The following is a 13904-nucleotide window of genomic DNA, read 5'->3' on the forward strand; positions in this document are numbered from 1 at the left end:
GTATTTCTGGGCTGTCATTTGTAGTCCATTGATTTGTACATCTGTCCTTATGGTTGTACCATACTGTTTGATGATTGTAAACTATGTAAATGAGTTTTGGAACTAGGAAGTGTGATACCTCTAGCTTTGTTTCCAGATTGTTTGGCTATCCTGTCTCTTTTGAATTTCCACATGAATTAGAGGGTTAGTTTGTCAGTTTCTACAAAGAAACCAACTAGGACTTTGATAGTCATGGCCTTGAATTTGTAGAGAATTGCCATCTGAACAAATTGTTTTATCTATGAACGCAAGATACTTTTCATTCATATAGACCTTTAGTTTTTTTAAACAATGCTTTATGATTTTCATTTTGTAGTATTTGCTCTTTTATTAGATTTATTCCTGTTTTAATTTTTGATGGTATTACAAATGTATTTTTTAAAGGGTCATTTTGGGTTGTTTTTTTGCTAGTGTATAAAAATGTAATTGGTGTTTGTATATTGATCTTGTTTCCTGCAACTTTGTGTGTGTATGTGTGTGTTTTAGTAGATTCGCTAAGGTATTTTATTTATAAGATCATGTCATTTGTGAGTAGAAATAATTTTACATTTTCCTTTCTAATTTGGATGCCTTTTATTTTTCTTGCCAAGTGTCTTGGCTCGAACCTCCAGAACAGTGTTGTAGAAGTGGCACTGGACATCATTGTCTTGTTCCTGAAGAGCGAAAGCATTTAGTCCTTCACCACTAAGTATGATGTTAGCTGTGGGTTTTTCTTAGATGTGCTTTATGAGTTTGAGGAAATATCCTTTTATGCGTAGTTTGTTAAGTGTGTTTATCATGAAAGGATGTTGGATTTTTGTCAAGTGCTTTTTTTTGTCTCTTGGAGATGATCATGTGTTTTATTGTTATTGCCTTTTTTAGTTAATATGGTGTTACTTTGGTTAATTTTAATATGTGGAACCAACCAGTGAATAAGTTCCACCGGTATGGTGTATAATTTTTATATTGCTGGATTTGGTTTGCCAGTATTTTATTGATGTTTTTTGTATGTAAGGGCATTGGTCTGTTGTTTTCTTTAGATGTTTTTGTCCGATTTGGTATCAGGGTAATGTTCTGTCCTCTTCTGTTTTTGGATTAATTTGTGAATGATTGGGCAGTCTTTAAATATCTGGTAGAATTCACTAGTGGAGCCATTTGGACTTGGGCTTTTCTGTTGGGAAGATTTTTGATTACTAATGTAATTTCTTTATTTTTTTTATAGGACTTAAGCTTTTCTGTTTCTTCTTAGGTAGTTTTTGTCTTTCTAGGAATTTTTGTGTTTCTCTAGGTTTCCTTTTGAAAAAGAATTTTTTTAAATAGTCCTTGTTTTTTTTTAATTTTTTAAAATTTATTTCTGAGAGAGAGAGAGAGAGAGACAGAGTGAGCAGGGGAAGGTCAGAGAGAGAGGGAGATACAGAATCTGAAACAGGTTCCAGCCTCTGAGCTAGACTTCAGCACAGAGCCCGATGCGGGGCTCGAACCCATGAACTATGATATCATGACCTGAGCCAAAGTCGGACGCTTAACCAACTGAGCCACCCAAGCGCCCCTTTAAAATTTTTTTAATGTTTAATTTTGACAGGGAGACAGAGACAGAGAGAGGGGGTTAGGGGCAGACAGAGAAGGAGACACAGAATCCGAAGCAGGCTCCAGGCTCTGACGTGGGGCTCGAACTCACAGAGTGTGAGATCATGACCTGAGCTGAAGCTGGACGCTCAACCTACTGAGCCACCCAGGCACCCCTCTTTAGGTTTTCCAATTTGTTGGCATATGTTTGTTCAAGGTTTCCTCATCATCTTTTTTTTTTTTCCTGTAAGGTTAGTGATTTGCCCTTTTTCATTCTGATTTTAGTAATTTGAGTGTTTTGTTTTTTTTTCTTGGTTAGTGTAGCTAAGGTTTTCCAAAGTTTGGTCTTTTTAATAAGCTAACTTAAGATTTCGTTGACTTTTATTTTTGTTACGTATTTTATTTACTTTTGCTCAAGTCTTCATTTCTGTTTGCTTTGCATCTAGTGTGCTCTCTTTTTAGTTTCTTGAGGTGAGTGTTAGGTAATTGATTTGAGGTCTTTCCTTTTTAAATTTTTTTTTAATGTTTTATTTATTTCTAGGAGAGAGAGAGACAGCGTGAGCAGGGGAGGGTCAGAGAGAGAGGGAGCCACAGACTGAAACAGGCTCCAGGCTCTGAGCTGGCAGTCAGCACAGAGCCCGACGCGGGGCCCGAACCCACGAACCGCGAGATCATGACCTAAGCGAAAGTCGGACGTTTAACCGACTAAGCCACCCAGGCGCCCCAGAGGTCTTTTCTTTTTAACATAGGCATTTACTACAGCTATAATTTTTCCTTTAAGTCCTGAATTAGGTGCATTCAGTATGTTTTGGTATGGTGTGTGTGTATGTTATTACTTACCTTAACTTTTCCAGTTTCCTATGAAATTTCTTCTTTGACCCGTTGGTCTCAGTGTAGTGTTTAACTTCTACGGATGTCAATTTTATAAATTTCCTTCTGTTATTAATTTATAAATTAATTATTTTGTGGAAGAAGAACATCCACAGTAGCTCATTTCAGCCCCTTAAAATTAAGACTAAAATGTCTAATATATGGTCTGCCCTGAAGAACACTTCATGTGCACTTGAGTAGAATGTATTTTGCTGTTGTCACACGCAGTGTTTCTCTGTATGCTAAGTTTAGTTGTTATGTTCAGGTCTTCTGTTTCCTTGTTTATCTTCTGTGTACTTATTTTACCTATTTTGAAAGTGAGGTATTGAAGTTGAGCTATTATCGTTGAATTCCCTTAGGTGTCTCTTTCGTTCTATCAATCTTCGATTTGTATATTTTTGAACTCTGTTTTTAGGGCCATGCATGTTTATAATTGTTACACCTTGATAAATTGATGTTTTAATCAGTATAAAGTATCTTTGTGGTAACAATTTCGTTTTAACGTTTGTGTTGTTCCCATTCCAGCTGTTATTTTTAAAATCTTCTTTATCTTAAGCTGGTTGTGTCTGTGATTCTAAAAAGTGTTTTGTTTTTGTGTGTCATATAATTGAATCATGCGTTTAAATCTGTTCAGCCAATATTTGTCTGTTTATTGAGTGTTTAGTCTTTCATTTACTCTGGGTACCTAAAGGTAAGATTTACATCTGTCATTTTGCTATTTGTTTTCTATATATCATGTCTCATCAGAATCTCTGTTTCTATTTCTTTTTTTCTTTTTTCTATTTCTGAGTTACTTTTGTTTTGTTATTGTTGTTAGATATTTACTAATGTACCATTTTTAATCCCCCACCCCCCTACTTCTTGCTATATTCTTTTGAGATTGTGTGTATGTCTGGCAGGGGCATTGCCCTAGGGATTATAGTTAATGTATGAATTTGTAACATTATAATCTGGGTCATTACCAGTTTAGTTTCAGTAGAATACAGTAACTTTGTTTTTGTACAGTTTCATTTTCTCCTACCTCCTTTGTGCTCTTAGTGTCATACAAATGATATCTTTGTACATTATAAACCCATCAAGACAATTTCATTATTATTGCTTCCTGAAGTTCTTTAAATCAAGTAGAAGAAAAGAGTTCCAAACAAAGTGTATTATCTTTTCAATTTACTTGTTACATTTACCAGTGATACTTACTTTTTATAGCTACTGTGTAAGGTCCTTGCATTTCAGTTTGAAGGATTTTTTTTAGTATTTTTTGTAAGGCAGATCTGATTTTGAGTTCTCTCAGTTTTTACTTATTGGGGAATGTTTGAGGTTCTTTTTTATTTTTAAGAGATATGTTTGGTAGATATTGAACTCTTGGTTAACAGTCTTTATGTTTTGACATCTTGAGTCATCCCTCTACTTTCTGGCATCTGGTTTCTGATGGGATGTCTGCTCTTTTTTTTTTTTTCTTTTTTTAAATGAGAGGGGGAGTGGGCACAGAGAGAAGGAGACATAGAATCCAAAGCAGAGTCCAGGCTCTGAGCTGTCAGCGCAGAGCCTGATGCAGGGCTTGAACTCAAAGTGTGAGATCATGACCTAACTGAATATCTGGTGTTCTTATGGAGAGTTCTCTGTAATGGTCATCTGACTGTCTCATGATTCTTTGTCTCTCTCTTTGTTCTTTTAAAATTTTATTTATTTTGAGAGAGAGTGGGGGAGGGGCAGAGGGAGAGAATCCCAAGCAGGCTCTGCACTGACAGTGCTGTAAGTGCAGAACCCTACATGGGGATCTAACTCACAAACCTTGAGATCATGACCTGAGCCAAAATCAAGAGTTGGACACTTAACTAACTAAGCCACCCAGGTGCCCCATCAACTTTCTCTCTGTTTTTGAGGGTTTGATTATGATGTGTCTAGTTGTGGATCTCTTTGATTTTATGCTGTTTGGAGTTTACTGAGCTTTTGATGTGTAGACAAATATTTTTCTTCACATTTGGTTGTTTTTTTTCATTGTTTCTTCAAAAATAATTTTTACCCATTTCTTTGCTTTCCCTTTTGTCTCTTCCCTCTCTTTGTCTTACTTTTTGCTTCAGGGACTCCCATTATATATATGTTTGTATGTTTGATTATGTTTCATAGTCTCTGGTTTTGTTCATTTTTTCCCTTCATTCTGATTTGTATCTTTTTCCGAGACTGGTTTGTGTTACTTGACCTATCTTCAAATTTGGTGATTGCTCTGGTAGCTCAGATATGTTGTTGAGCTTCTCTAGGGAAGTTTCATTTCATTTGTACTTTTCAACTTGAGAATTTTTGTTTTACAATAATTTCTTTTTAATAATTTCTGTTTCTTTGTTGATATTTCCCCCATTGTTCTCATACTTTCAGTTTTTTTAGACATGGCTTCCTTTAGTTCTATTAACATGTGTAAAATAACATACTTAAAGTCTTTGCTTAATGTCTGGGTTTTTTCAGGAAATAGTCTCTGTTGATTGCTTCCCCCCCCCCACCCCACTGTTTATGGGACATTCCCTTTTTTTTTTTTTGTATGTTTCATAGTGTTTTGTTGAAAACCGGACATTTTAAATAATACAGTATGCAGTTCTAGTCAGATCCCCTCCCAGGGTTTATTATTGCTCTTTGTTTAATGACTTTCCGTAAGTCTGTTTTCTTATGCCACGTGTTGTCACTGAAGTCTCTGGTTATCTTTGTGGTTATTTGTGGGGTCTTCTAGGGAAACACCAGACAGGCCAAATAATGATAGTTCTTTGGGAATGGGGCTTTTAAAGAGCCTGTTCTGCCTCCTCAAGTTGCTGTCAGGATGCTGATTTTTGCCATGATTGTGTTCTTGGTTTTCAAGGCTACTGTGGCGCTGGGAGGGGAGATCAGAATGAGCAAGTTACTTAGGTTCAGCCTCCTTTTTATGAATAAGCACTCTGGACTGCTATATAAGGCTTTTGTTAATTTCCGGAGTTTGAAGAAATTGGTTTTGACTGTTTTTTTCCTTGCTTTTAAAGGAGAGAATTTTCTGAGATCTTTACCTTGCCTGTTTCTTTATTCTTACTGCAGTCCATAACCACTTAATTGTTTTCCAGTGTGCATACAAGAGAATGTTTAAGGGTACATAATACTGTATCAACTGTCTAATAATAGTTTTTCCACTCAGTATGGTGTTAACTGTCGTGTATTCTTATGAAACTTGTACTGCATGGTGTTTTTGCATGTGGGAATACCATGATATATTGTTTCTTTCACTTTTTGGAACTTGGTTTTCACAGTTTTTCATCATTATTAACTGTGTTTTGTTGAGTGTTCTTTTAGCTAAATCTTAAATATAGTTTCAAAATTATAAATATGTGGAAGTGGAATGTGTTGTCTGAGAGCATGAAAATTTAAACTTTTGATCTGCAAGGTCAGATTGCTCTTTAGGGAAATTGTTTGAATTTATATTCCATCAGTCATGTAGGAGAGTGCTTATTTGCCAGCATCCTCCCCTAGTACTGGGTAATACTATTCATTTCATTTTTGTTCTCCAGTAGGTCTTTTGGCATGATGAAAATGTTTTATATCTATGAAATGTTCTATATACCTAGTATGGTGGCGACTAGCCACATGGATTCTGAGCACTTGAAATGTGACTAATCCTAAATAAAGTGTGCTATATTTCAAAGATTGTTACAAAAGAAAAGAATGAAGAACAAGGGATAATGTGAAATGAATCATAATCATTTTTATGTTGATTATATGTTAAAGTAATGTATATACATGGATTACATAAAATAAGTTATTAAAGTTGAACTCCCCCTTTTGACTCTTAACTTCCCTTAATGTGTTAAGTGGAATATTTACTATTGCATATGTGATTTACTTTAATAGTTTTATTAGCCAGTGCTGATCTAGATTCTAGACCATTTTTCCTTTAAAGCTTATGCTATTTAGCAGCAGCATGTTCTCACCCTTTTTAAATTTGTCATTTTCTATTTATTCATTCAGGATGGCTCCATTCAGTTTTCCTTCCCTCACCAAGGTCTGTCATTGTTCTGGGGCATTTTAGTGCTCATGTGTAAAGCTCATTCAATAATTTAGCTTCACAATTTCTGGATTGTGCTTGGGCCATCATTTAAATGGACCCATGTGGGGGCGCCTGGGTGGCTTAGTCGGTTAAGCGTCCGACTTTCGCTTGGGTCATGATCTCGCGGTTCGTGGGTTCGGGCCCCGCGTCGGGCTCTGTGCTGACTGACAGCTCAGAGCCTGGAGCCTATTTCAGAGTCTGTATCTCCCTCTCTCTCTGACCCTCCCCTGCTCACACTGTCTCTCTCTCTCCTAGAAATAAATTTAAAAAAATTAAAAAAAAGAATTTCTCTATAGAGAAATGTTTAAAAAAAAAATAAATGGACCCATGTGTTCATCATCTCAAACTTCTGTTCCACCTCTAAAATCTTAATTGTATAGCCCATTCTCGCCATACCTTCATATTCTCTTAGCTCTCTCACTTGTTTCTTACCTTCCATCCTTGACCCTCTTCATTTTTGTTCACTAAATCACTTGAGCTATGCTTGTCAGCTCCCTTGATCTTCTGCTTTTATGCACATTTTCTGCAAAATAACAGTTTCAGATGACTCCTACAGCTTATTGGCTTATACTTAAGTTGCAGATTGCTACTGGACATGAAGATCTTATGGCTTCACAGATCCATTTACACAGATTTGTAGTCTTCAGCCTTAATCTGTGGATACAATTGTTTGGCTGCCTCATGTAGAATCCTAGTCTTCCTTGCTGTTCTTGTGGTTGTTAATTCAAATCTTTACTCTTAACATTCCCTGGTCCTCCCTTTTCTATCCTGAGGATTAGAGCATCAGTTTCATGGGACCTTAGAGAAAATCTCACCGTTTATTCCAGAACTTTATCTGTATCCTCACTTAACTTTTTTTCAGCCAGATGTCTACCTGATCTTTTCTTTAAAAAAGTTTTTTTAATGTTTATTTTTGAGAGAGAGAGAATGAGCAGGAGAGGGGCAGGGAGAGAGGGAGGCACAGAATCTGGCTGTCAACACAGAGCTGAACACGGGGCTTGAACCCACAGACTGCAAGATCATGACCTGAGCTGGAGTCAGATGTTCAACCAACAGAGACACCCAGATGCCCCCACTTGATCTTTTCAGTTAACATTTAAACAAGTGCAGGTATCTCTCTCTCTCTCTTTTCCATACAACTCTCCCTTGACCCTGTGTTGTTCTTCAGGTTCTACCTTCTTGCTTTTCACAGATGAGCATTTAGAAGGAATTGTTCATGCTCATTGCCTATACTTATTCACTGTTTATTTACTTCTAATCTGCATTCTTTTCCTATCTTTCCCTTGCTAGGATAAAGGTCTCTGATAGTAAGTACATTTTTCCGTATCTTTATATTAACCACTCCAGGGCATGTGGTATAGTTGACCACTTGAAGGAGAGCACTACAGTTGACCTCTTTGAAATGCTTCCCTGAACTACTTTTTCCCTCATTCTTTTTTTCCTCTCGTCTTTTCCTAAGTTTGTATAGGTGGTGGTGGGATATTTGTGTTTGTGTTAGTTCTGGCCTGCTTTGTGTACTGGATTTGGATTTGGATTTGGATTCATACCCATGGCCTTCACACTATTTAAATGTTGGTGGCTTAAAAATTTTTTTTGTTTATTTTTGAGAGAGAGAGGAAAAAAATGCAACATGGGAGGGCAGAGAGAGAGGGAGACACAGAATCTGAAGCAGGCTGCAGGGTCTGAGCTGTCAGCACAGAGCTCAGTGTGGGGCTTGAACTCATAACTGTGAGATCATGATGTCAGCCGAAGTCAGCCGCTTAACTGACTGAGCCACCCAGGGGCCCCTAAATGTTGGTACCTTAAAATGTTAGTATCTGTGTAGCGTAGACATTTCTAGAACTTCTAACTTTTATATATGCAAGCTGCAAACTAGACATTTGTATCCATAAAGTCCAGTTAGCACCTTAAACTCAGGTGAGTCCTGCTTTTAGTGATTGATTATCACTATTAATCCAGTTGTTCAAAACGAAATTCAGAAACCTGGATCTTTATATCCCCCCAAGTTAGTTACAGTAAGTTCATCTCATTAATATCTAATCAATGTTATCTAGTAGAAATTAATGCAAGCCATGTATGTAATTTAAGTTTTTCTAGGGGCGCCTGGGTGGCTTAGTCAGTTGAGCGTCCGACTTCGGCTCAGGTCATGATCTCACGGTTTGTGGTTTTGAGCCCCGCGTTGGGCTCTGTGCTGACAGCTAGCCCAGAGCCTGGAGCCTGTTTCAGATTCTGTGTCTCTCTCTCTCTCTCTCTGACCCTCCCATGTTCACACTGTCTCTCTCTCAGAAATAAATAAAACATTAAAAAAAATTTAAAAAAAGTTTTTCTAGTAGCCACATTTAAAAAGTAAAAAGAAACAGGTGCAGTTAGCTTTAGTATATATATTGTATCACCCAGTATATCTAAAATTTAATTTCAGCATGCAGTCATAAAAATTAAGACATTTGTCATTATTTTTTTCATACTAAGTCTTCAAAATCTGGTATGTATTCTGCACTAACAGCACATCTCCTTTCAGGCCAGCTAAATTTCAAGTTTTTAATAGCCATTTGTAGCTAGTGGCTACCTTAATAAACAGTAGAATTGTAGTATCTATATCTCTTCATCCTCACTGCTTCTTTTTTGGCTCAAGTCCTAATTTTTTCCCTGGGTTACTGCACCAGCTTTGGGATTGCAATCATTCTGAGAACTCTGCCAGTTCATCTTCAATAGTTTTGTTAATGGTAATTTTCTAAAATAAGAGTGTGATTCTTCATGTGAGTTAATGTGATTGTACATTCTTATGCTTCAAGTCCTTTAATGTTCTCCATATGCTTTCAAGATGTAGTCTAGTCTGTGTTCCCAAGCAAGGTTAACAGAATCCTTCATGATCTGGCTTTTGTTCAGTTTTCCTATGCCATAGCTTCCAGACCCTGAAAATGAGATGTATTAAATTGTTTATAGTTCTCATAGGGAACCATGCTCTCCTCTTGGTTTTGAGCCTTTGCAGTTACCAACTGGTTTGCTTGAGACCCATATATCCCAGCCCTAACTACATTTCTCATCATTCTAAGGCCTACTAATTCTTCAGGATCTATCTGAAGGATCTGACCTCAGAATAGGACCAAGCATCCCTCCCTCCAGCCTTTTTCATTGTCATAGCCATCCTTCATGCTTGCCTACATCATGGTATTTTATCCATGTGTTATTGTAATTGCCTTCTAACTTACCTGACCTTAGGTTCTTAGTTTCATAAGCAAAGGCCTTGTTTTTATTAACTTTTACATACCTAATTGCTACTGCATACATTATGAGGGTCAGGTGACTATGTTGATTGAATGAGAATATAGTCAGTAATTCTGTAAGTAGATATGTAAATTCCAAGTTCATAATAAAGAAAAAAATTGTTTTAAATTTTAAGTTATCTCACATGTGTTCATAGAATTAAATATTAAAGTATTTTAAGCAGATTAATTGGGAATCCATAATAGAGAAAATAAAAGTTGGTTTCATCAGGACATAATTGCTCATCTCAGTAAAAAGTGAGGAGCTGGGGGCAGGCAAACTAAGACATGAACCTTTAAAAAATATTGGGGGTGTGGCATCTGGGTGGCTCAGTTATTTGAGCATCCAACTTTGGCTCGGGTCATAATCTCATGGTTATGGATTTGAGCCCCATGTCAGGCTTGTTTTGCTGACAGCAGGGAACTTGCTTTGGATTCTCTGTCTCTTTCTACCCTTTCCCTGATTGCATTCTCTCTGTCTCTCTCTCAAAAATAAGCATTAAAAAAACATACGGGTTGGGGACATTAGAGGCAACATTTAGGACATGCCCATGTAATCTTGGAACATTTTAGTGTTCTTGTTATATTAAATCTGGAATCTAGGTATTTTTATACCAGTTGTATTTAAATTATTTAAAACATTTAAATAGTGAAGTTCTTTAATTTTTCCATTGGGTTATATAAGATTAAGCAAGTGCTGGATAGTTATATCTATGTGTATAATGTAAGGCTTTTCGTAGGAATACTAAGGAGTAGACAAGTAAAATTATTTATCAATGTCTTTTCCTTTTGTAGTATGTAGTTTTTTTGTGTTTAGAATTGCTTAAATGTTAGAAGAAAGAAAATTATTTTTTGTCAGTGTGTAAAACAAAATACAACACACCTATTTTAAATTCCAAAGGCTACAAATTGAACTTGAAGTTATTTAGAAAGACCAAATGTTTATCTTTGAAATTTAAAGTTAAGGATATAAACTTTGAATCTTTGTAGTGTGATTTTTTTTTTTAATTGCAGTTATTAAGAGGGAGAAATAGAATTCTGGTGATACTAAGGTAATTTGGGGCTGAATGTCTTATTTAGTAAAGATGAGGAAAGTTGAAGGTTTGTAGTACATCTTACCAGGGGTATGTTTTAATTTTCTTCAAATTCTGATTTTTGTAAGGCTTCTTTTCTGCTATAACTCCCCTAGCTCAGTTTTATTGTTGTTATGGAAAGGTGTATTTGGCAGTTTTAAAAATAAATAGCTGCTTTTGTCTTTTGGAAAATTTATTAAAACCCATATTAATATTGAGACCTTTAAAAATGATAATGGATTTCAGGTGCCAAGATTTTCATAACTTTATTCTTTGGAATTGGAACAAATGGCAAGAGAATGCGAAGAATTCTTAAGGGTTCCCATAATCTATCAGTTAGAACCTGTTTGAAAGCATCTTGTTCTTTAAATATAATTGATTTCTAGAAATAAGATTAAATAAATTAAACACTGAGAATACTGGATATTTAAGTTGATTTTTCCACAGGCAGTTAAACAGTGAGCAATGAATTATTGCGGTTTGATTTTCTTAAATATGAATTTTGATGTAGAGATTTGGCATAGTAACTAAAAGATTTTTGTAAGTATATTCCTTTAGAAAAGATTATTTGATAATTGTTTCTTGTTATATAACTGATGTTTCAAATCAAGTAATACTTTTAAGACCTTATGGTATTTTGGTAGATGCTTGGGTGAGAATATACTTTTATCTATATTCACATGCTTATAAGTGTCACAGTTATATCACTCACATCTATAAATAATGTTTCTTATCCAGAGATTATATTTCACACTGGTACTGTGAACATTTTATTTGCCCAGGAAAAGAATCAGTGGGTGGTTAACGCTTCTGAATTACAGACTGTGGCTGATTTTAGAATTTGGGGTAAGGAAAGATTCTTATGAAATGTGAAAAATCTATGTTTTAGGTGATCAATGTTATATTATTAGTATATTCCCTAAATCTTTTTCTTTTTCTTTTTTATGGGGTGGGGGGTCTTTGGACACAATTTCTTCCTCAGAAGGGTTTTCCTAAAAGTATATATCTTAGTCATTTAGCTGTTTTTAAAAATTTTTTTAATGTTTTATTTATTTCTCAGAGAGAGCGAGAGAGACTACGTGAGCAGGGGAGGGTCAGAGAGAGAGGGAGACACAGAATCTGAAACAGGCTCCAGGCTCCAAGGTAGCTGTCAGCACAGAGCCTGACACGGGGCTCGAACCCACAAACCATGAGGTCATGACCTGAGCTCAACCTACTGAGTAAGCCAGGCGCCCCTCATTTAGCTTTTTAAAATATCTCCCATGTATCCACATTTTGCTAGGAATATAGAGATGAGTATGACATGGTTTTCTCCAAATAATTATGGGAGACTGATAAATAATGCATTTAATTTCAATATAATTTAAAATATAACATTATTTAAAATGTTACAGTTATTTGCAAAGAATTGTTTACCCTCAACCTACTCACTCTTCTTCCTCTCTAAGTTACTGTGACTGCTCTTACCTAAAGTTACCAGTAACCTCCTTATTTTTGTGGTTACATTTTGGTATTTCATTTGACCCTTCAGTGGCATTTAATACAGTTGAGTGACCTTGAGCCAGTGTTTCAGTGACTGACCTTTCTCACTCTTTCTCTGCCTGACATCTCAATGTTGGAGTGCTCCAGGACTCTGTCTAGACCCGTTTCTATCTGTAGTTTCTCCTTGAGAATCCAGTCCTCTCCTAATACTACTTATAAGCTTATAATTCCTAAATCTATGTTTTCAGCACCAACCAACCCTGCAATTTCTGGACTTACGTATTTAACTACCTACTGGACATTTCTTCTTGAATATATAATAGGCACATCAGACTTAACATATTCAAAGCTGTTTTTGATTTTGACGATTTTGTCCCTCATTGCCCAACCTTCCCCCACCCCCTTATTATTCCTATTTTCCCTTAGAGATATCACTTCATTGAGTTAAGCCAAAAACCTAGTTATCGTGATCTGCTTTTCCTTCACCAATCACATCCAGTGCATTAGCAATGTCCTGGCAGTTTTTCCTTCAGAATATATTGAGTCCTTCTTATCTCTTCTTGTGGCCACATCATCTAAACTCCATATACTCTTTTTTTCTTGTACTATTGCAGTAGGCTTCTTACTAGTTTTCTTATTTCCACTCCTCTTAGCTGTGAGAGCTATCTTTAAAATACAAATCAGGTCAGGTCACTTGCCTGTGTACAGCCCTCCAGTGGCTTCCCATCATGCCTAAAATAACATCCAGATTTCTTACTTTGGCTAGGTCCCACATGATCTGGCCTCTGTCTGCCTCCCTGATCTCATTTTCTATCACTTACCCCCTAGTCCACTACCTCACTTCATTGTAGTTCACGTATTTTCTTTTTGGTCCTAAAAGTACCAAATTTATCTCCACTTTAGGGTCCACCCCTTTGCGTAGAAATCTTTTCCCCCTTATCTAAATTCAATCCCGATATTGTACTATATGCCAAAGACTGTCCTAGGCCTAGTTCCCCTAAGACACAGGACTCTGTGTTGTTTTTCTTTACTTTTTGTCTGGAGCATTCCCTGTATATGCAACCTAAAATACTCTCTCTGAAACTTTTTCACCTGTCTCAGATGGCTTCTTTCTGATGCCACAATGTATGTAATTTATTTAATCTTTATCTTGATGGAGCTAACTTTGTAGTTGGAGGTGGGTTAGGGTGGAGATTGCAATAAACAGGATGAGTAAAATGTATATTAGATGGCAAAAAAAAAGCACTAAGGGGAGAAACATGAAGCTGCAGCAAAGTACTGAGGAGAATGGAGTTGTAATTTTAGATAAGGGTGGTCAGGACAGGCCTCTGTGTGAAGCTGACATTTGAATAATCACCATCATCTGTTCCAGGTTGTGATATAACTCATAGATTTGTGTTAATACGGAATAGAGATGTACACTTTTCACAGACATTTTGTCTTAAGGTTAGTCTGCTTTCTTCTCTGTGCTTCATTAGTTGCTTTTCAGTTTTCACAACTCACATTGACTTCATCTTCCCATTTTTTGCTTGCTATCTTTAGCTTCCTTTCCTGTGTCCACAAGTCTGTATTTCTTCC

At 36.3% G+C, this 13904-nt stretch overlaps 1 protein-coding gene across 6 annotated transcripts in view; it reads left to right on the plus strand.

Annotated features, from left to right (window-relative positions):
- The window catches only part of SEPTIN7 (septin 7), a 113892-nt gene that overhangs the window by 16995 nt on the left and 82993 nt on the right, over positions 1-13904 (plus strand). The gene's annotated exons all lie outside the window — the stretch shown is intronic.

The sequence above is a fragment of the Hyaena hyaena genome, unplaced genomic scaffold, assembly GCF_003009895.1.
Source record: "Hyaena hyaena isolate Hyena2069 unplaced genomic scaffold, ASM300989v1 scaffold_153, whole genome shotgun sequence".
NCBI lineage: Eukaryota > Metazoa > Chordata > Mammalia > Carnivora > Hyaenidae > Hyaena > Hyaena hyaena.